The following is a 20,725-nucleotide window of genomic DNA, read 5'->3' as shown; positions in this document are numbered from 1 at the left end:
ACCTCAAACTCAGTCGCGTGCACTGTCTTGTCGAAACAGGCCTTGCTCTGTTTCTTTCTGGTGCCCAATTTTACTGCGGCTGCTAGCTGAGCCGTTTTTACATTATCCGATTCATTAGCTCCATGATACCACATGACTGGGGGTGGTATGCAATGTGGAATTTCTGGGTAATGCCAAATATCGTGAGGACGTTCTTCATGACACGTCCCGTTAAATGGGAACCTTGGTCGGATTCAATGCTGCGGGGGAGTCCCCAACCCGTAAAGATGTGGGGGGTTAAAATCTTAGCCGTAGTCTTTGCCGTATTTGTCCTAGATGGGAATGCCTCTACCCATTTTGTAAACATGTCTATGACAACTAACACGTACTTGTAACCATTCCTGCTAGGGGGCAATGGTCCTATAAAATCAATCTGGAGGTTAGTCCAGGGGCCATTAACGGGGCGGGTGTGGCTAAGCGGAGCTTTCTTGGCGTATCTGTCCGGATTGTTTTGGGCACAGATAAGGCAATTCTCAACGTAGTGCGTGACGTCGTCCTTTAAATTCGGCCACCAACAGAGCTGCCTGAGGTGGGCTGTAGTGGGGTCAATTCCCTGATGCCCATGACTATCACGGAACAAACAAATAAGCTGATTCCTGTCCTGTTCAGGAAGCACATAAAGGGATCTTTTAAGACCACACCATCATGTGTGGTCAGTGCATTTTTAAACCTATCTTATGGGGCTGGAAAGCTTCCTTTTAAAATCTCCCTGAGATTACTGTCTTGCTTCTGGGCCTGCACTAAATCCTCGATATTAATCCGTGAGACCTGAACTGCATTCACTGGGGCGCTTTCGGGGGGGTTCCAAAAATGTCCATGTCTGGAACCTGCTTTAGCCAGTGCGTCGGCTTTTACATTTCCAGGTGGGGAGGAACGGTGGTGACTTCGAACTTTAATGATACCTAATGTTCTGTCCTGTGCTTTGTTCAAAATGTGGCGGAGCAATGGGGCTGAAGGGAGGGGTTTTCTGTCTGAGGAAACAAATCCTCTTGCTTTCCATAGGGGTAGGAATTCTGTGAGGCTGTTACAGACATAGATGCTGTCCGAGTATATGTCTGCTGGGCTGGGGAAGGAATCTGGGTGGTCTATAATGTACGCAATGCCTGCTAATTCTGCCGCCTGCGCGGCTAAGTGTCCTGGTAGTTTTAATAAGATTTCTTCTAGGGTGCGCCCCTGCGCGTCCTCGACATAGATGCCGCATCCTGTAATGCGCTTCCCGTCTAATACAGTGGAAGAACCATCCACATATATCCTCAAAGGTGCATACGTGTCTGTGTGCTAGGGGCTCTGGGGTGAACTACCTATCTTTTTGGGGGGTATTTTTGCGATAAAGGGGCCTGTGTTGTGGTGCTGTGAGATGACTTCACCTTTATGTGGGGTGCCTGGGTACTGAAGGTTGTCGGCTAGGAAAGTGTGGGTCTTGGTCCTTTTAACAGTGATGTCCCATCCCTGCAGAAGAAGGGTCCATCTGGCTGCTCTGATCTGGCTTACTGTACCGTCCTTAAGTCGTGCGTCTCGTAAAAGTTGGGTGGGGGGTGTGTTCCGTGAGGATTGTGATGGGGTTTAGTCCGGTGATGTATGAAAAATATTGGACTGCCCAGAAAACTGCGAGCAGGTGCCGTTCACAGGCCGAAAATCCCTGCTCCACAGGATCTAAAACTCTGGAGGCATAAGCCACGGGTCTTAACTGTTCGTGCCATTCCTGGAGGAGCACGGCCGAAAGGGTACGATCTGTGCTAGCTATCTCTCTATAGCATAGGGGGAAAGCGGGTCTGGAACCTGTAGTGCGGGAGCTGCAATGAGTGCACGCTTTAAGGCATCTACAGCATCCGTGTGCTGCAGAAGCCGTTCCCAATGAGCTCCTTTCTTTAGGAGGTCCGAGAGGGGTACTGCTTTCGTGGCGAAACCGTCGATATGGTTTCGGCAGTAGCCAACCAGTCCTAAAAATGACCGGAGGGTGGAAACATTCTGGGGAAGGGGCAATGTGACAATCAAGTCAATTCTTTTATGCTCGATCTCGTGTTTATCATGCGTGATAATAATTCCCAAATATACCACTTTGTCTTCCAAAAGTTGGGCCTTCTTGGGGTTTACTTTGCAACCAATTTGCTGTAGGACTTCCAGGAGTTTGGCCAGATGCGTGATGTGCTCTGCCTTGGTGTCTGTCTGCAGTAATAGGTCGTCCACATACTGGACCAGACATTCGGGGCGAGAAAATGTTGATAATCCATTAGCCAGCTGTCGGTGGAAGATGGAGGGGGAGTTGTGGAATCCTTGTGGAAGGCATGTCCACTGTACTGCTGATTTTTAAAAGTGAAGGCAAATTTGTACTGGCACGCCTTTGCCAATGGAATGGACCAGATCTGTTATTGATGTCCAAAACCGTAAAATATCGCGAGTTGAGTCCCTGTTTGAGCATGGTCTCGGGACTTGTGGCTACCGTAGGGGCTGCTGCGGGGGTGATTTTGTTGAGTTCCCTGTAATCAATGGTCAGTCGCCATGATCCATCGGGCTTTCTTACTGGCCAAATCGGGGCATTATTAGTAGAGGCTACTGATCTAAGTACGCCTTGTTCTAATAAGCTATCGATAAGCTTTGAGATTTCTCCCTCTGCCTCTTGGGGAAAACCATATTGCTTCTGGGGTCTAGGGTCAGGTCCTATTATTTGAACCGAACCAGCCATTCTGCCACAGTCATGTTTATGACTTGCAAATGCGGTCCTGTTTTTCTGAAAGACTGCCCTAACCTGTTTGTCTGCACTAATCGTGGTCGGGTCAAACCAAAAATCGCTGACTGCGCTAATCTTATTTGCTACTGTGAGCGTTGTGGGGGCTGTTGCTAACTTTGTCATTTTCCAGGCACATTGATTTACTGGATCAAATGAAAGGTTGTGGGAGTTCATGAAATCAATGCCCAAAATGTGTTCTGTTGTGTGGTCCAGATCGACCAAAACTATGGGGTGTTTTGTGGTAATATTGTCAATTTGAATGGGTACAGGGGCTGTGATGTGTCCCTACTGTGAGTGGCCTGTGAAGCCGCTGAGGGTGATTGTGGCTGTCGTGGGCCAGGTGTCTTTTTGGAACATGGTGGAGGAATTAATTGTAGTGCGGGACCCTCCTGTGTCCCAGAGAACTTCGATGGGCTGTCCCTGTATTTTTGCTGCAACTACTGGTCGGCCGGACCTATCCCAAAGGGTGTCGCAGACCCAACTGGGGGAGCCCGAACACCGTCAGTCCGTTCCGTTCAGGTCTGTCTGGTCTGAACGGGCGCTCACACTATGTATGGGTTTTGTCTTGTTACTATTCAGAGTGCCTGCCTGCTGGGCTCTCTGTGGTTTTCGTGGGGCATTGCACTCTCATGCAAAGTGTCCTAATTGTCCACAGTTGTAACATTCATGGGATTTAGACTGCTGGGGGCTATTTCCCTCATTTACCCATGCGGGGTTCTGGTGCGTTTTCACTGCTTGGATATCTGCCTTTGCCTGCTGTTCTTCGGGTTTCCTAATTGCGGGTTTGTTTTGGACAGATTGCTCCCAGGAGCGGGACAACCTTTTTAAAACCCATTTTTTGTTGTGCGCTTCTTCCGAGGGGGTCGTAATTGGTACAGGCTTTTTGTCCTGCCTCTGTGGCATGGGAGATAAGGGTGCGGGTCCATTTGGCCATGTCATCTGGGGACTAATGGGCACGGGCTAAGTTTCCAAAAACTGCTGTGAAATGTATCCACAAGCGTCCAGCAAACGCTGTGGGGTGTTCTGTTTTCTTCTGCCTGCACTTATTCAGGCCTTCTACTGGGTCACCTCTGTTGTAACCGATCGCGTCTAGGATCACTGTGTGCATCTCTGCAAGGGTGCCTCCTCCTACATTCTGTGGGTCGGGACGGGCTGCTACAACTGAAGGGTCTAAACTTAAAACTGTGAGCTTCACGTGCTCATGCTCATCCAGGCCGTACATGGTCGCCTGCTGCTTTACTCTAGCAAAGAAGTGGGGTCTGAGGTGTGGAGGAACGGTGTGAACTTTTCGCACGCATCCCATAATTGGGTCACGGTTAAGAGGGTGGTGTAAAGGAATTCTGTGTCTCCTTCCGATGTGACTGTGCGGTGGGTAGTTACTGGATTCATGGGTGCCTGATCAATCTGCTCTGTGGGGGGTTGGGGTGCTTTTTTCCTGTGGGGCTTTCCTTGCGCACATGTTCCCTGAACATATCTATGCGCGGTTTTGTTTAGTTCTTGCCAATCAGGGCCATCTTCTTCATTTAATTGGGATCTAAAGGTGCTCTGAAACCCATTTTGCACTGAAAGCAAAGACTGCAGTTCCGCAATCTGCTTCCCACACTTTGCGTGACCTAATGAGCTTTGTCTGTGCTCCGTGGTGGCAGCATGGAGTGTTCTTAATGCTGCCTTTAAATCGCTGCACTGCCTTTGCAATGCCTCTACCTGTTTCTCTGTCTCTTCTCTTATCAGGACTGCACGTTGCGTGTCCTGATAGGCCTTATCGTACTGGGTTTGGAAGCGCTCAGATGCGCTAGACAAGACTGGTGCGCCCACTTGGCATCATTCACCTCTCCGTCCTTTGCTGCCAACTTCCTTCTTAATTTTATATTCTCTTTCTCAATCTCACTAACATCGACCTTACTCATTCGATGTCTCTCTTCTATCTCTTTGTGGAGCGTCCGAACGACCTCCTGTGTGCCTCGCAATTGTGCCAGACAAGACACGATTGCCATCGGCTTGCGAGCTTTTCCCAAGCTCTTCTTATGGATCTCTGACAGGTTCTCCCACCAAGTATGTCCTATACTCCCAGGTCCTGTTTCCTCATTATCACAGAATTCACTCCAAAGGGGCCATCCTTTCCCTTTGAGATATTTTCTGTTCTCTTCTTCCCAAACGGGACACTGTCCTACTCTTGTGTTCGCTGCGACCACAAATTCCTGGGGGTTCATAAGGCGTTCCATTGCCTTCATTGCCATTTTTCCTATCTGAATGTTCTTTTAAAATTTGGAACGAGGGGTACTAAGGTGGTGCTGTAATCCCGGGTACAGCGTTCGCTACTTTCCGGAATACAAACTCCCGACAGTTTTTCGCAACAAAATCTATCAGTTTTACCTTATAGCCCTGTTAGTTACGCATGCATTAACACACTTCCGAATTATGAGGATTGATCAGAACTGCTTGAACACTTGTGATTTTTCTGTTCCCAATTGGATTCTAATTCAAATTCTGGGTTCTCCCGGAGTGGTTAAGCCACTTCTAAATCGGGTCCCGTCAGGGCGTCGCCAGTAAATGTTGCTAACTGTGGTTGGCTCTTAATTCGTTGCTCATTGTGTCTTTACTTAGTTTGCTCTGTTTCTATAACCTTTGCTCTAGAGTCGCCAGGTATCTTTATGATACCACCACGAGGTTCAAGTTCAAGTGCTGATCAATAACTCAATACACCAGTTAGTAAGATTCCAATCAATGCACATTTATTATACACAGTCAATAACTACTTTATAGTCCCCAGGGGCTTCACGCCTTTCGGGGCAGACCCCGTGTCTGGTTCCAAGTGATTGGACTACGTTCCGATCACTTGGATCGATTTCTCCAATACTGGAGTGGTTCCCTGATTGCTGGGCAGTCCCTAAATGTCCGTTGGCCTTCCTTTGTCTTGGCTCCTGCTGGCGCCGAGGAGTCTGACTTGGCCTTATTCACCTTAAGTGTTTCAATTGTGCCCGGGGATCGCTCATTAATATGCAGATGGCTGTTGGTTTCAGTGCTGTCTGGGTTTCTGTGAGTTCTAATACACAGGAAACTTTGCACCTGCTTGTTTCTCCTGTGTTGGCTGAATTTCCCTGTAGTCTTTGCGGATCTCCATTTTAAGTTGGGAAGTGGCCAACCCAGGTGGCTTTCGTAGCAACCCCTCCTTGAGAGGCATCGAGATTTCCCCCTCCAAGCTAAATCCAAAGTTTCATGGTTTCATCATCTCTCTCAGCCTCTTCTACATTCTACTTCTGGCTGTACTTCACACCAAGCTTCAATTCCCCACTCTTATTCAAATGTTCATTCTCTACTTACTACATTCTGTGTGCCATCCTTCTCTTTTTTAACTAAATCTCACTTCTCCTACACAACCAATGGATTATTTCTGTAATGCAGTGACAATTATATGGGTAGCCAAATTACATAAAGCAAAATCCCACAAACAGAAAATGATTGAATGAATGAAGCTGTGTGTAAAATTCTAAAGTCATAAAACTGATGGTGAAATTCACCTCAGTTGTTCTGTTGAATTCCCGCTGAAACTGCAGCAAGACTCCAGCATAACGGCTTTGGAAAAGTTTGAGAATTAATATAGTTGTATCCTGATCTTAGCAAATTCTGGTTAGTCTTACAACCTTGATCTTCCCTGCCCTTACAATGTCAGTCATGTGATGAAGAGAGAAAAATGGGCAGGATGTCTATCTACTCAGAGTTTCTATTGCTCTGAGGTTTATTGACCTCACACTCATTGATAGTGGAAATAAAAATCTGGCAGTTTTTACAATGAGCTGCAGATGTGCAATGCCAATTTTAGACCTCACTGGTGATTTGACAATTTTCGTGTCCCACAACCAGTTGAAATAAAAAACAATTTCTAACATTAACTCTGAGCCGCCACTGCCTGGAGTTTAACAAATATGGAACTTTGTCAAGTCTTTTGGAACTCAAGGTACACCGGGGCTTTCAATGGTCCATGTGGTCGGTCAATTCCTCAATGAAACTGAGCTGGTTAGACAATCAGGATCTGATCCTATGCTGACTGCTGTTTACTTGATCATTGTTGAGCAATGAATCCTCAATGTCATTCCTGACAATCAATTCCATACTTTGCATAGATTGAAAGTGAGATTTAAATTTAAATTCATTATTTGAATTTCATTACATATTGTTAAACTGTATTAATTTTCAAAATAATTGGCAATATTTATTTGTAATGCGTGAACCATATTATTCCCTTTAATTCTGCTGGTAACTTTCTATCAGTTCACCATCAGGGTTTCCAGCATGCCGCACTCTCACACTCCCATCCACCATTCTTGTTGAATTTTTATATCGAGTTGATACTGGGCCTTTAGTTCAATTAGAATTAATTGTTTGCATGTTATTACATGTTGCTTACAGGATTAATTATTTTCAAATTAGTAGTAAGAGCTACTTGCAACACTTGCCTTGGGACTTCTGGTGCAAAGCACAAATTGTTCCTGTACCCTAATCCTATTAGATATTGATGACTCTGCTTAGTTGGGATAAGTAAAACGAACACTATTATGTCAATTGAAACACTTATCCTAAACCAGAAACTAATCTGAAGAAAACGATTTGATCACATATCGCATATTCAATTCAGTGGAGAACATTTCAACTTCACTGAGGAACCAAAGGTTGTTTTCATGTCAATCAAGAGTGGAATTGACTGTCTAAGTATTCAGTAAAAGGAAGCAAAATTCCATAAATTATTTGGAATTAGAATAATGAGAATTACAGCAAATATTTCAAGGATCTCTCAGAATAGTCGTGATGGTAGCAGATGCAGCACATAAAATCTGGCCCCTGACTTTACGTACTCAGTTTTGGTAGTACAGAACTTGAGTATTGCTGAAAAAAGACATGTTGTGGAAGCTTTTCATCTTGCAGTCATCAGGGCAATTGCAAGAATACCAATGTCAAGGGAAGCAACAACTTCATACAGTATGAGAAGAGTGTGCTGATTGTTTGGCAAGTGGACTCAAATTGGCAGCGGCATTGTCATGGAGAATGCACCAGTTGGTGGTGACTGACAGTTTACTGTCAAGTATTGTTTGAAAGTTAAACAAGGCAGCTTGACTCCATTTGCTCAAGGCATTGACCCGAGGAATTAACCAATGAATGGCTATCACCTATTTTGTTTAGCTGAAACAGGCACAATGTGTGTATATGTACTTTCTATCTGCAAAGAACAGGGCATTGTATATTAATACATGTAGCTTCAAATGCACACAAATGCACTGCACTGCAAACCCGACTGACAATCCAGCTTTGACAAAGAGTCATCCAGACTCAAAATGTTAGCACCCTTCTCTCTCCACAGATGCTGTCAAACCTGCTGAGATTGTCCAGTATTTTCTGTTTTTGTTTCAGATTCCAGCATCTACAGTAATTTGCTTTTATGACAACCTTGGTAGGTTGTCAGCATTATTTTATGCACTCTGAGGATTGTTTAGCAATTGTCCAATTGTGGAATCACATCTAATTTTTTTTCCAGCATGGGCTGGCTAGGTACAGTCTGTGCTTTGTCCATTGTGAACAGTGGAAGGGGCATTCTGTTTGATACCATCGTAGGGCGTACATACCTAATATCACACTGGCACTGAAATTCATATACCACATTACTCATTTGTGTGATCAGCAAAACATCTTTTTGGCTTGACAGCAGCATCCTCTTAGTGAAGAATATCACTTCTGTTGCTACAACATAGTAGCAGCATGAAAGGTTAGTTGAGATTTCGCTCAAATATTTGAAATACAGACCACACCAACCAGCCAGTACTTGCAAAATGCAAAGCACAGTGTCGCAGATTAGATGCGATTCCATGATTGGGCAACATTTGCTAAATAATTGTGGGACTCTTATTTTACCTTCTAAGAAGAATTGGTAGTCTGGTTGGTGGGAGGTGTCAAAAATACGACTTTGTAGTATTTTCTAACCCCGGGCCTCAAGTTGTAGACTATTCTCTAGTCGGGGGGATCGCAATATATATATATCTATAATGCCGTATAATATATATATACCATTGTCAGAGGTCTTGCTTCTTTAGCTATATGCATTCAATGGGCACCTATATGAATAAAATTATGCATAAAACTAGACTCTATCAATAATCCTCATTGTGCTAAAAGTTATTCTGACAACCAATGTAAGATTGCCAGTCGGGCTCACGGTATGTAATTTTCATGTATACTGAAAGTGGCATATATTACGTAACAGGGCCCTGTCCTTTGCAAAGAGAAAGAACATGTGTACACATTGAACCTTTTCAGCTAAACAAAATAAATTATTAGTTGCTAGTTGCCATTTGCTAGTTCATTCCACAGGATTATGCCTTGACCATCCAGAATCAAGCTGCCTGGTTTAAATTTCAGACAATACTTGTCAGTTAATTGTCAGTCACCATTAACTGATGCATTCTCCATGGCAATGTCTCTATTAATCAGAGTCCATTTGCCAACCAGTCCACACCCTCTTCTCATAGAGTTTCCTCTTCCTTCTTTGGCGATCACTCCAAAGTTTTGATCATGGTTTCTTGCATGGCTGATGAACCCGATCCTAGAGCCGCATTTTCGACCGCACACTTGGCGTGTGTTTCTGAGAGGTGGGATGGGTGCTTAGACTCTAGCTCTCTGGTATTTCTTTCTCAGGCTCCTATCCGCATCTTATGTTGCCATCAGGTGCCCTTGAAGAATTGTATCCCTTCAATCAGGAGGTTCTCCAAATCGGTCTCTTTTGAGCAAGAGTCTTCCAGGCATTGATGTCCATGTTGCATTTTGAGCTTTGCATTGTGAGCTTAACTTCGGTAGTAGGGAAGATGCTGGAATCTATCATCAAGGAAGAAATAGCGAGGCATCTGGATGGAAATTGTTCCATTGGGCAGACGCAGCATGGATTCATAAAGGGCAGGTCGTGCCTAACTAATTTAGTGGAATTTTTTGAGGACATTAACAGTGCGGTAGATAACGGGGAGCCAATGGATGTGGTATATCTGGATTTCCAGAAAGCCTTTGACAAGGTGCCACACAAAGGTTCCACGCAAGCATAAGATAAAGATGCATGGCATTAAGGGGAAAGTAGTAGCATGGATAGAGGATTGGTTATTTAATAGAAAGCAAAGAGTGGGGATTAATGGGTGTTTCTCTGGTTGGCAATCAGTAGCTAGTGGTGTCCCTCAGGGATCAGTGTTGGGCTCACAACTGTTCACAATTTACATAGATGATTTGGAGTTGGGGACCAAGGACAATGTGTCCAAGTTTGCAGACAACACTAAGATAAGTGGTAAAGCAAAACGTGCAGAGGATACTGGAAGTCTGCTGAGGGATTTGGATAGGCTAAGTGAATGGGTTAGGGTCTGGCAGATGGAATACAATGTTGACAAATGTGAGGTTATCCATTTTGGTAGGAATAACAGCAAAAGGGATTATTATTTAAATGATAAGATATTAAAACATGCTGCTGTGCAGAGAGACCTGGGTGTGCTAGTGCATGATTTGCAAAAAGTTGGTTTACAGGTGCAACAGGTGATTAAGAAGGCAAATGGAATTTTGTCCTTCATTGCTAGAGGGATGGAGTTTAAGACTAGGGAGGTGATGCTGCAATTGTATAATGTGTTAGTGAGGCCACACCTGGAGTATTGTGTTCAGTTTTGGCCTCCTTACTTGAGAAAGGACGTATTGGCACTGGAGGGTGTGCAGAGGAGATTCACTAGGTTATCCCAGAGCTGAAGGGGTTGGATTACGAGGAGAGGTTGAGTAGACTGGGACTGTACTCGTTGGAATTTAGAAGGATGAGGGGGGATCTTATAGAAATATATAAGATTATGAAGGGAATAGATAGGATAGATGCGGGCAGGTTGTTTCCACTGGCGGGTGAAAGCAGAACTAGGGGGCATAGCCTCAAAATAAGGGGAAGTAGATTTAGGACTGAGTTTAGGAGGAACGTCTTCACCCAAAGGGTTGTGAATCTATGGAATTCCTTTCCCAGTGAAGCAGTAGAGGCTCCTTCATTAAATGTTTTTAAGATAAAGATAGATAGTTTTTTGAAGAATAAAGGTATTAAGGGTTATGGTGTTCGGGCCGGAAAGTGGAGCTGAGTCCACAAAAGATCAGCCATGATCTCATTGAATGGTGGAGCAGGCTCGCGGGGCCAGATGGCCTACTCCTGCTCCTAGTTCTTATGTTGTTATTTCTTGAGGTAAGACTTCAGGGTGTCTTTGAAGTGCTCCATTGTCCTCCTCTTGTTCATCTTCCTTGAACTAGGCAAAGAAGAATTACTTTAGCAGTCGGGACTCTGAGATTCTAAGCACATGGCCGGCCCAGCGGCATTGGTTTTGAATGATCATAGCTTCGATTCTGGTGCTCTTGGCTCCACAAGAACACTGATGTTAGTACACCTGTCCTCCCAGTTGATGAGGAGAATTTGAGTCAGACAGCATTGATGACACATCCCCAGGGCCTTGTGGCAATGTCTGTTTGTAGTCCAAGTGTTTGAACCGTATAGGAGTTTTGGGAGGATGACTGACTTGGACACAAGGATCTTGGTGTCAGCATGGATGTTGGGGTCATCAAAGATTCTTGTCCTAGGTGGCCGAAGGAGGCACTTGAGGACGGGATACGATGTGGGATCTCTGCATTGATGTCAGCCTTAGAGGAGAGGTGGCTCCCCAGGGAAGGGAAATGTTCCATGTTTGGTAGTATTTCTCCATTAATCTTGGTGGAGGAAGAGATCGGATCTTGCCTGGGGCAGGTTGATAAATGACTTGAGTCTTCTTGAGGTTGAGGCTGAGATTGATTCTTTGGTATGCTTCCACAAAGATGTCAAGCATGGCTTGTAGATTCTATTCTGAGAGAGTGGAGATGGCGAAGTCATTCACCACTGGAGTTCCACGAGTGATGTCAGTGTCATTTTCTTCTTGAATTTCAATGTGTTGAGTTTGAAAAGATTGCCATCCATCCTTTAGGCGATGTCCACTCCATTAGGAAACTTGCTCTTGACAAGGTGAAGGATGGTGGTGATGCAAATGGAGAAAAGAGTGCGGGTGATGACACACCCCCCCTGCTTGACACCAGTCTTGAACTCAAAGGTTTGTCTTATTTTCATCAGTGAAGACTGCCACCAACATCTTGTCGTGGAGGAGTAGGAGGATGTTGATGAATGTCACTGGACAGCCAGCCTTTGATATAGTCTTCAATAGCACTTCCTGACTGACTGAGTCAAAAGCCTTGGTCAGATTGATGAAAGTCATGTTTTGTGATTGATGTTGCTGGTGTTTCTCTTGAAGTTGGCGAGCAATGTACATCATGTCCACTATTCCACGATTTGAAGCCAAACTGTTTTCCGGAAGGACTTTTCAGAGACTGGGAGAAGGCGGCTGCCGAGGATTCAGGTAATGATCTTCTTTGCAATCGAGAGTGAGGAGATTCCTTGGTAAGTCCCAGAGTCCGCTTTGTCTCCTTTCCTGAATCTGATGGTGATGACGACATCTCTGAGGTCAGCAGGAATTTCTTCTCTGTTCCAGACTTTCAGCAATGGCTGATGGAGATGATAGGTGATCTTTTCTCCACCAAGTTTGAAAATCTCCACTGGGATCCTGTCCACTCCTGTGGCTTTTCCATTCTTCATGTGTTTCATGGTGGCTTCAACTTTGTCCACGCTTGGTGGGAGTCCAAGGTCATCTTTGATGGGGAGTTGGGGGATTTCCTGAAACGCATTCTCATCTATAGTTGTATCATACAATATAAAGTTGTTGTTTCCCCCAAGGTTGGTATTCTCGCGATTGTCCTGATGAGTGCAAAACAAAAAGCTTTGAAAAAAATGTCTTTTTCAACAATACTCAGTTTCTTGCTAATCTATATTGGTACAGAAGTCAGACGCAAGCAGATCTTATCGGTGATCGTGGGTTTTCTGCCATGATCAGCTATGCTTTCCTTAGCGGGATTCTGTCCATTCAGCGGGTAACGACCCACAATGCACTGAGACAGCCCTCCCCACTGGAAGATGATGATGTCGATGAGGGACAGTGAGGGTGTGGAGTGGGGGCGGTGGCGGGGGGTGAGGGGACACAGTGATAGAGAGACGGGGCAGTGAAGGGGTGAGCTACGAGGTGCTGGGGAGGGGGCTCTGACCAGTTGGGACCATTTCTGTGAGCGTACTGCCCCAGGGCAGCATGGTAGCATTGTGGATAGCACAATTGCTTCACCGCTCCAGGGTCCCAGGTTCGATTCCGGCTTGGGTCACTGTCTGTGCGGAGTCTGCACACCCTCCCCGTGTGTGCGTGGGTTTCCTCCGGGTGCTCCGGTTTCCTTCCACAATCCTAAAATGTGCAGGTTAGGTGGATTGGCCATGATAAATTGCCCTTAGTGTCCAAAATTGCCCTTAGTGTTGGGTGGGGTTGCTGGGTTATGGGGATAGGGTGGAGGTGTTGACCTTGGGTAGGGTGCTCTTTCCAAGAGCCGGCGCAGACTCGATGGGCCGAATGGCCTCCTTCTGCACTGTAAATTCTATGATAATCTATGAACACCAGCACTCAAAGACCTGAATGTAGAGTATGTCAATGGAAATCTGTTTTCAACACCTTTGCTTCACTGCTGGGCCAATAACCAAATGATGCCTGCTGCAAATTGATTTACAGACAACTTCAAGAACTGAATTTCCATGAAGGTCACTCTAGCATTAAGTTTCAAGTCAGCAGATTCCTTCGAAGTCACTTTAGGGGATATTTGACAGGCAAGGCAGCCTGCAGCATAGTCACATGGAAAGCAGGTAGGAGATATAACATTTACCCTTCATCACACTGCCAGTGGAAATAGATACCAACTGGAAAATGTATAAACTTTTGCCATTGAGTGGACTTATCAAGAATCTTGTGAATTTTCAGTAGAGCACATGTGGCAGGTACAGCTCTTACACATTCACCCAAAAGCATGTATAAGCATGGAGGGTTGAAGTGGTTTCCAACCATAGAACTATGGTTTAAGAATCCTAGTTTAGCACAGGACTAAATCGCTGGCTTTGAAAGCAGACCAAGGAAGGCCAGCAGCATGGTTCAAATCCTGTACCAGCCTCCCTGAACAGGCCCGGAATGTGGCGACTAGGGGCTTTTCACAGTAACTTCATTAAGGGTCTGGTTTAGCACACTGTGCTAAATAGCTGGCTTTTAAAGCAGACCAAGGCCGGCCAGCAGCACGGTTCAATTCCCGTACCAACGTCCCCGAACAGGCGCCAGAATGTGGCGACGAGGGGCTTTTCACAGTAACTTCATTGAAGCCCACTTGTGACAATAAGCGATTTTCATTTCATTTCATTTTGGGCAGCACGGTAGCACAGTGGATAGCACAATTGCTTCACAGCTCCAGGGTCCCAAGTTCGATTCCCTGCTGGGTCACTGTCTGTGCGGAGCCTGCACATCCTCCCACAAACGTGGGTTTCCTCCGGGTGCTCCGGTTTCCTCCCACAGTCCAAAGATGTGCAGGTTAGGTGGATTGGCCATGATAAATTGTCCTTCGTGTCCAAAATTGCCCTTAGTGTTGGGTGGGGTTACTGGGTTATGGGGATAGGGTGGAGGTGTTGACCTTGGGTAGGGTGCTCTTTCCAAGAGTCGGTGCAGACTCGATGGGCCGAATGGCCTCCTTCTGCACTGTAAATTCTATGATAATCTTTGATAATCTATGATTAAAAATATATATACAGTGCAAACTGACTTTAATCGCAAAGCCTGTGCCATCTCCTTGGTGACTCGAGAAGGTGTACTTTTCCTATTCTTCAGCTGAAGGCTGCGTTGATGCGCTCCCTGGATGAGAGGCATGATTATGGTGGCAATTGATGTTGGATGGATCGACTTTATTGCCATAGACATGACCTAGAACCTTTACATGTTGGGTCATGCAATGTCTCAAGCAGCTGGAACCACATCAAACCATGTACTGGCTACCAGCATTTCTCACTGGATAGTGAGTACATTATCCATAGAGGAGCATGGCTAGAGCAAGAAAATGTGTGAACACTTCAAGGGTGTTTCTGATCTTTCCAAATGATCTCCCGAACTATCATACGTAACTACAACAGACTACTACAGCTGGATCTCAATGGCACCCATTGAAGTGCTGAGAAGAGAACATAGCTCTGTGCTTATTCTCTTACTTTTTGGGGATTTCTTACAGATATACAGGAAGGAATCATTTGTTCCCTTGTAGTAAATCCCTCATGAATGGCTACAATGTTGTCAGAGTTCCACTAATGCACCTTCTCATCCATTATCTCCCGCTGAAAGCAAACTTGGAAGAACACCAGACCTTTGCCCATAAAATGAATATAAAGATAGTTTGAAACATAATAGGAATGTTTTTCATCCTCCTCTGCCACTTGCACCACTTATTCCTCTTAGGTGTACCTTCCTGAAACTCACTGCCTCCATTTTCTAGGGTGTTAGTATGTGTTCTGGTACTTGGGCAGTTGGAATATTTTCTGTAACACCTTGTAACTTACTTGGTCATTTCAGCAAGTGCTGCCTCCTCTGCTCTCTTCATCTTGGGAAGAACCGATAGGAAAGAATATGAGTACATTTAAAATGCAGCTGTCAGACAACAGCTTCCAAAAACTGTTCAAATCATACACATTATAATTGAATCATGCAGCTGTTTTCTAAGTGTAGTTGCTGCTTTGATGATTTTGAGAAGCAATCAGTGCATGTAGGATTATTATAAATGTTGGATTCTTGATAACCATACCTCCAAATACTGTTTACATGCTCATGCCCCCTTTTCAAATCAAACAAAAGATACAAACCTCCTCCTTTTCCCAGTGAACAAAACACACATTTACATGCATGATCCTGTGTGGCTGTGACTTATCCAGGTTACCCACTATACACTCACTATTTTCAGACATGAACAAGTATTTGTTCTACGAGTCAGTCTCTGCAAATGCATTTCGCACACAGGGCGGAACCTTACCAAAAGATGGCAAAGTTCTGTTCCGGTGAGAAAAATGGGGCAAATCCCACCGACACCACGAAAGGATTTCTCATGGAATTTTGAGCCTCTTAAAGAAAGTTTTTTTCTCCATGTGAATCACGCCACACTCTTGATGGCCGCCTGCTGATTCGCTCACCCCAGGGAAACTTCATTACTTCAATCACTAGGGAATTCCATTTCAACACCTCCCCTGCACATTTCTCTTGGCCATTCCCTAAACCCCCCCCCCCCCATACTTCTTGCATTAAGCGACAGGACAATTGAGTGGATGGATGGCCCCCACATCTGCATTCTCAAGGGCCACCACAAAGATGCCCCCCATCATGACCTGCAACGGGGTGAGTAATGATAGACTTCACCATGCAGCCTTGCATTGGGGTTCATATCAGTGCATCCTGTGTGATGCAAACTCTTATATGACTCAAATCAGTGGCAGTGAGTTTCAGCTACGCATATTTAATTGACAAAATTGACTTGTCCACAAAGGGTGAAATTGCATATCAAGCTAATGAATGTCTCTTGTGACAGACGAGGCACAGCTGATAAGAGTGAAGCCTGCAAGTAGCATGATAAGCGTACACCTAGAGGGTACCCTCACTCTCGCACTTCACAGCCCTACACACTTATTCCCGAGAGAAAAACTTCCTAAACAAGTACAACTTGTATTCAATAGAGCTTAACACCTTGGTCCTCAGAGTTCTGCCTTAGTGTGGTGTTTTGCTCAGTTCAGTGATGCTTCCCCAATTGAGAGACTCTTCATTCTTCATGAGGCAGGGATGCAACCCATTCCTGAAAACTCAATCTGCCCTTGCAGTCTGATCTCTCATGGGACCTCACCCAAGAACCTCACAGTCACCCCAAATGCTGACCCTCGGTATTCTCATCTGCCCACCCACTGACCAGCTTCCATTAAGGATGTGCAGTCCCTCAGCAGTGATTTGACTGCAAGCCCAGCAAAGTGGACACAGGAAGTGATGCCTGCATGCCAGTCTCCATGCCCCCCTCCATGCCGCCTTGAAGCCAGGGGCACCCCAAAGAAAATGGAAGGTAAGGCCAGCGACTCCTCCCCCTGAAATTGAGTGACTGAACCACAGACCCAGCCCCAAGTTGAAGTTATCTGTGTCTCCCCCATCCTTTCAGGTGCACCCTGAGCAGTGAGAAACCTGGAGAACCATTGTTACCTGAGTGTTCCCCTCTCATATCCCCCTCAGTAGTAAGGCCAGCAGGTTCACACTTTTGTAGACCTGTTGCAAATGTCATCAGAGTGACTGTTCCACGAGGGGGGAGGAGCTGGAGAGAGTGCTCACTAATGACATGCGAATGTATTAAAATCAGGTTCCTGGGCTCCCGCAGAGTGACTTGCACTACTACGCTGTTGAGATAGGGTAAAAATTCCCAAACCTAATCACACTGGGGATAATTGCGTTTCTCGATTCTTTCCGGATTTTGGGCCTGTGCCGAGTTTCTCACGGGCAGAGAGTGTGGGTTCAAAATCCCTCCATAGTCTTAAACTTATGTAGGTCTCCTCATTGTATGCATGCACACATACATTGGCTGCTCATCTGGGTGATGTTCCTTGGCCAGAGAATGTCATTCCCATGGTTGTCTTGGTGACAGTGGCACACTTGGATCTCTGAGATTGATGGTCATTCTGTACGGAGTATAGCCTGCCTGATCCTTTTTCCCTGACTGGCTGATTACAGTGAAGGAACAGCTTCACTAGTTGATTGTACATGCCTGGGGTTTCACCGGTATATTTGGTCATTCACTTCCACCTCATACGAGCGAGGTGCCAATTTCTCTACAAATGTCCCAAGTTTGTATGTGGGCTGACTGATTCCCGTTGAGAGCTTTGATGGTTTGTACCCCAGTTGGCTCCTGATGTTTTTCCATGAGTGCATGCTGGTCATTCAAGGAGCCTTTCAAGTTTTCCCCTTCTCTGCGTGCCTTTATGACTTGCCATTTTGCCTGCTGTACAACTGGTTGAGTTTTTTCAATTCCCCCTTTGAATTCCCGACTGTGATTTTGAGGGTCATTATTTCTTTGTGGTACCTTTGTGTTGTTTCTGAAATGAAGGGTGAAATTAGTAGGATAACGTATATCTTGGCCTGCTCTGCCATACATGTGCTCACAAGCTCTGTATTTCTACATATGTCTAGCCTCCCAACCCACATAAATGTGATTGTTTCTTAGATCCCCTCTGAAATGGCCCAGCAAGCCCCTCGGTTTCGGGCGATTAGGGATGGCCAATATATGCTGGCCCAGGCAGTGATGTCCACATCCCATGAAAGAATAAACAAAAAGCAACAACATGAAATTGGGGTCTTTGTATGTTATGTTTTGCTGAGAGAATTCATTATTCAGAACACCTTTTTTATTGAGAGGCTCTAAGCAAAGCAACAAAGCCCATTGTACCATGAGCAAAGGAAATATGTAAAAAAAATCAAGATGAATCGAGAATTTGTGGAGACATGACTGTCGTGTTCTTTGTGGTTCTAATCCTAGGTTGGTGTAGTGTTCACAAAGACTACAAATAGCTTTTATATGGAACAAAGCTAAAGATTTTTTATACTACTTAATTGGATTCGACACTTACTTCTAGACAATAAACAGTTGATAATAAACATACAATCTACTACTAATCTCTACACTAATACAATAACTGTGATCTGCTCTCGCTCACACTATATTTCCTACAGTCTGTCTTCTAGCTTTCTCCTCAACCTCTCACCAAAAGGCTTAGCATCGATATCTTATATAGTTCTACATCTAACTCCCTCGAGTGGTTTATTTGGACATAACATGAACCCTCACAGTTCTGAACATTTATCAGAATGTCACAGTGACAACAGGGTTTGGTTTTAAAAGATACATCTTGCATAAGAAAGGGGGCGGTAATGAACTACGATTTTACGGCAGCACTGCCATTTTCGACAAAATTTATGAGATATCTAAATCTTGCACAGTTGTATCCAATGCTAAATGACATGGTGCACCTCATGATGAGTAAATGGATAATGAACTACTTGCAGATTGATGGTTGCTTCTGGCACAATATCATTCATTTTTACAGCTTTCCTATATTTGCATAAAGTTCCAACCATCCAGAGAAACTGGTCAGACTAGTGCTTAAGTCCGGTTTTGTTCATTTGAAAGCATCCGGGGAGACTATTTGCTGGTGGATATTGCTTTTGGAATTGGACAGGACTTGGACAATAAGAAAGACCACCAGTTTAATGCTTTGCCTGCAAAGCAAAGAAAGAAAAACATTGATGAGTCCCATATCACAATCTCATGCCTGTTTACAATATTCAGCCAATTCCTTCTCTTTGAGCTCCAGAAGAAGCAACGGCCGATGTTTAAGTATAAAAGACAACACTGGTAACTGCCCAACAATGTTGGAAGTTTTCCAGGTATGTCCTGGCCACAAAAAGACGGATAATCCCATTGAGCCAATTTTTACCCCACCAGCCTATTCTCACTTACCGGTAAAGTGAAGGAAATAGTTCCCAAAATTAAGTAACACTTACCCACCAATAACATGCTTGTTAAAGCTTAATTTGGATTCCAGCAGAACCAGCTTCAGCCCTGTTTGCAGCCTTGGGAAAATATGGACCAAAAGCGGAATTCCAGAGGTGAGGTGAGTGTACCATCTTTTGACATCAAAACAGAATTCTACTGAGTACAGCCTTCAGAGCCATGGTAAACCTGAAATCAATGGGAATCATGGTGAAAAGTGACTAACGTTAACCTGGCATATATCAAGATGATTGAGATTATGGGAGGTCAATCGTCTCAGTTCCAAGGCTTCATTGTAGGAGTGCCTAAGGTTGTATCCTCAGCCTGACCATGTTCAGCTTCTTCATTAATGACCTTCCAGCCATCATAAGGTAATTTGCAATTCCTTAGATAATGAAAGCAAACCACTGAAAACAACATGAGATCACGATATGCAGCAAGACCTGGACAGCAGGGATGGGATCGACCCCAGAATACTGAGGGTGGCAAGGGAGGCATTGCTGCGGACTTGGCAGAAATCTTTGCATTCTCATTGGCTGCAGGTGAGGATCCCACAGGACTGGAGGATAGCCAATGTTGTTCCTTTGTTTAAGAAGGGTTGGGGGGATAATCCAGGAAATTACAGGCCAGTGAGCCTTTCGTTAGTGGTAGGGAAATTATTGGAAAAGATTGTTAGGGACAGGACTTACTCACATTTGAAAACAAATGGATTGATTAGCGAGAGGCAGCATAGCTTTGTGAAGGGGAGGTCATGTCTCACTAACTTGATTGATTTTTTGGAGGAAGTGACAAAGGTGATTGATGAAGGAAGGGAGTGGATGTTGTCTACATGAACTTCAGTAAAACCTTTTTCAAGGTCCCTCACAGCAGACTGGTGCAAAAGGTGAAGTCACACGGAATCAGAGGAGAGCTGGGAAATTGGATACAGAACTGGCTCGGTCATGGAAGACAGAGGGTAGCGGTGGATGAGTGCTTTTCTGAATGGAAGGTTGCGACTAGTGGTGTTCTGCAGGGATCAGTTCTGGACCTTTGTTGTTCGTCGTTTATATGAATGATTTGGAGGAAAAGGTCGCTGGTCTGATAAGTAAGTTTGCGGATGACACAAAGGTGAACGGAGTTATGGATACTGAAGAGGATCGTCAGAGGATGCAGCAGGATACAGTTTGGTTAGAGACTTGGGTGGAGAAATTGCAGATGGAGTTTAATCTGGACAAATGTGAGTAAATGCATTTTGGAAGGTCTAATACACGTGAGAATTATACAGAGACATCTGGGTATACAGATCCACAGATCACTGAAAGTAGCAAAACAGGCGGATAAAGCAGTGGACAAGGCATTCGGCCTGCTTGCCTTCATCGGTCAGGTCATTGAGTATAAAAATTGGCAAATCATGCTGCAGCTGTACAGAACTTTAGTTCGGCCACATTTGGAAAA

The sequence above is a fragment of the Scyliorhinus torazame genome, chromosome 3 (assembly GCF_047496885.1).
Source record: "Scyliorhinus torazame isolate Kashiwa2021f chromosome 3, sScyTor2.1, whole genome shotgun sequence".
Taxonomy (NCBI): Eukaryota; Metazoa; Chordata; class Chondrichthyes; order Carcharhiniformes; family Scyliorhinidae; genus Scyliorhinus; species Scyliorhinus torazame.
Note: the sequence above shows the minus strand (reverse complement) of the source record.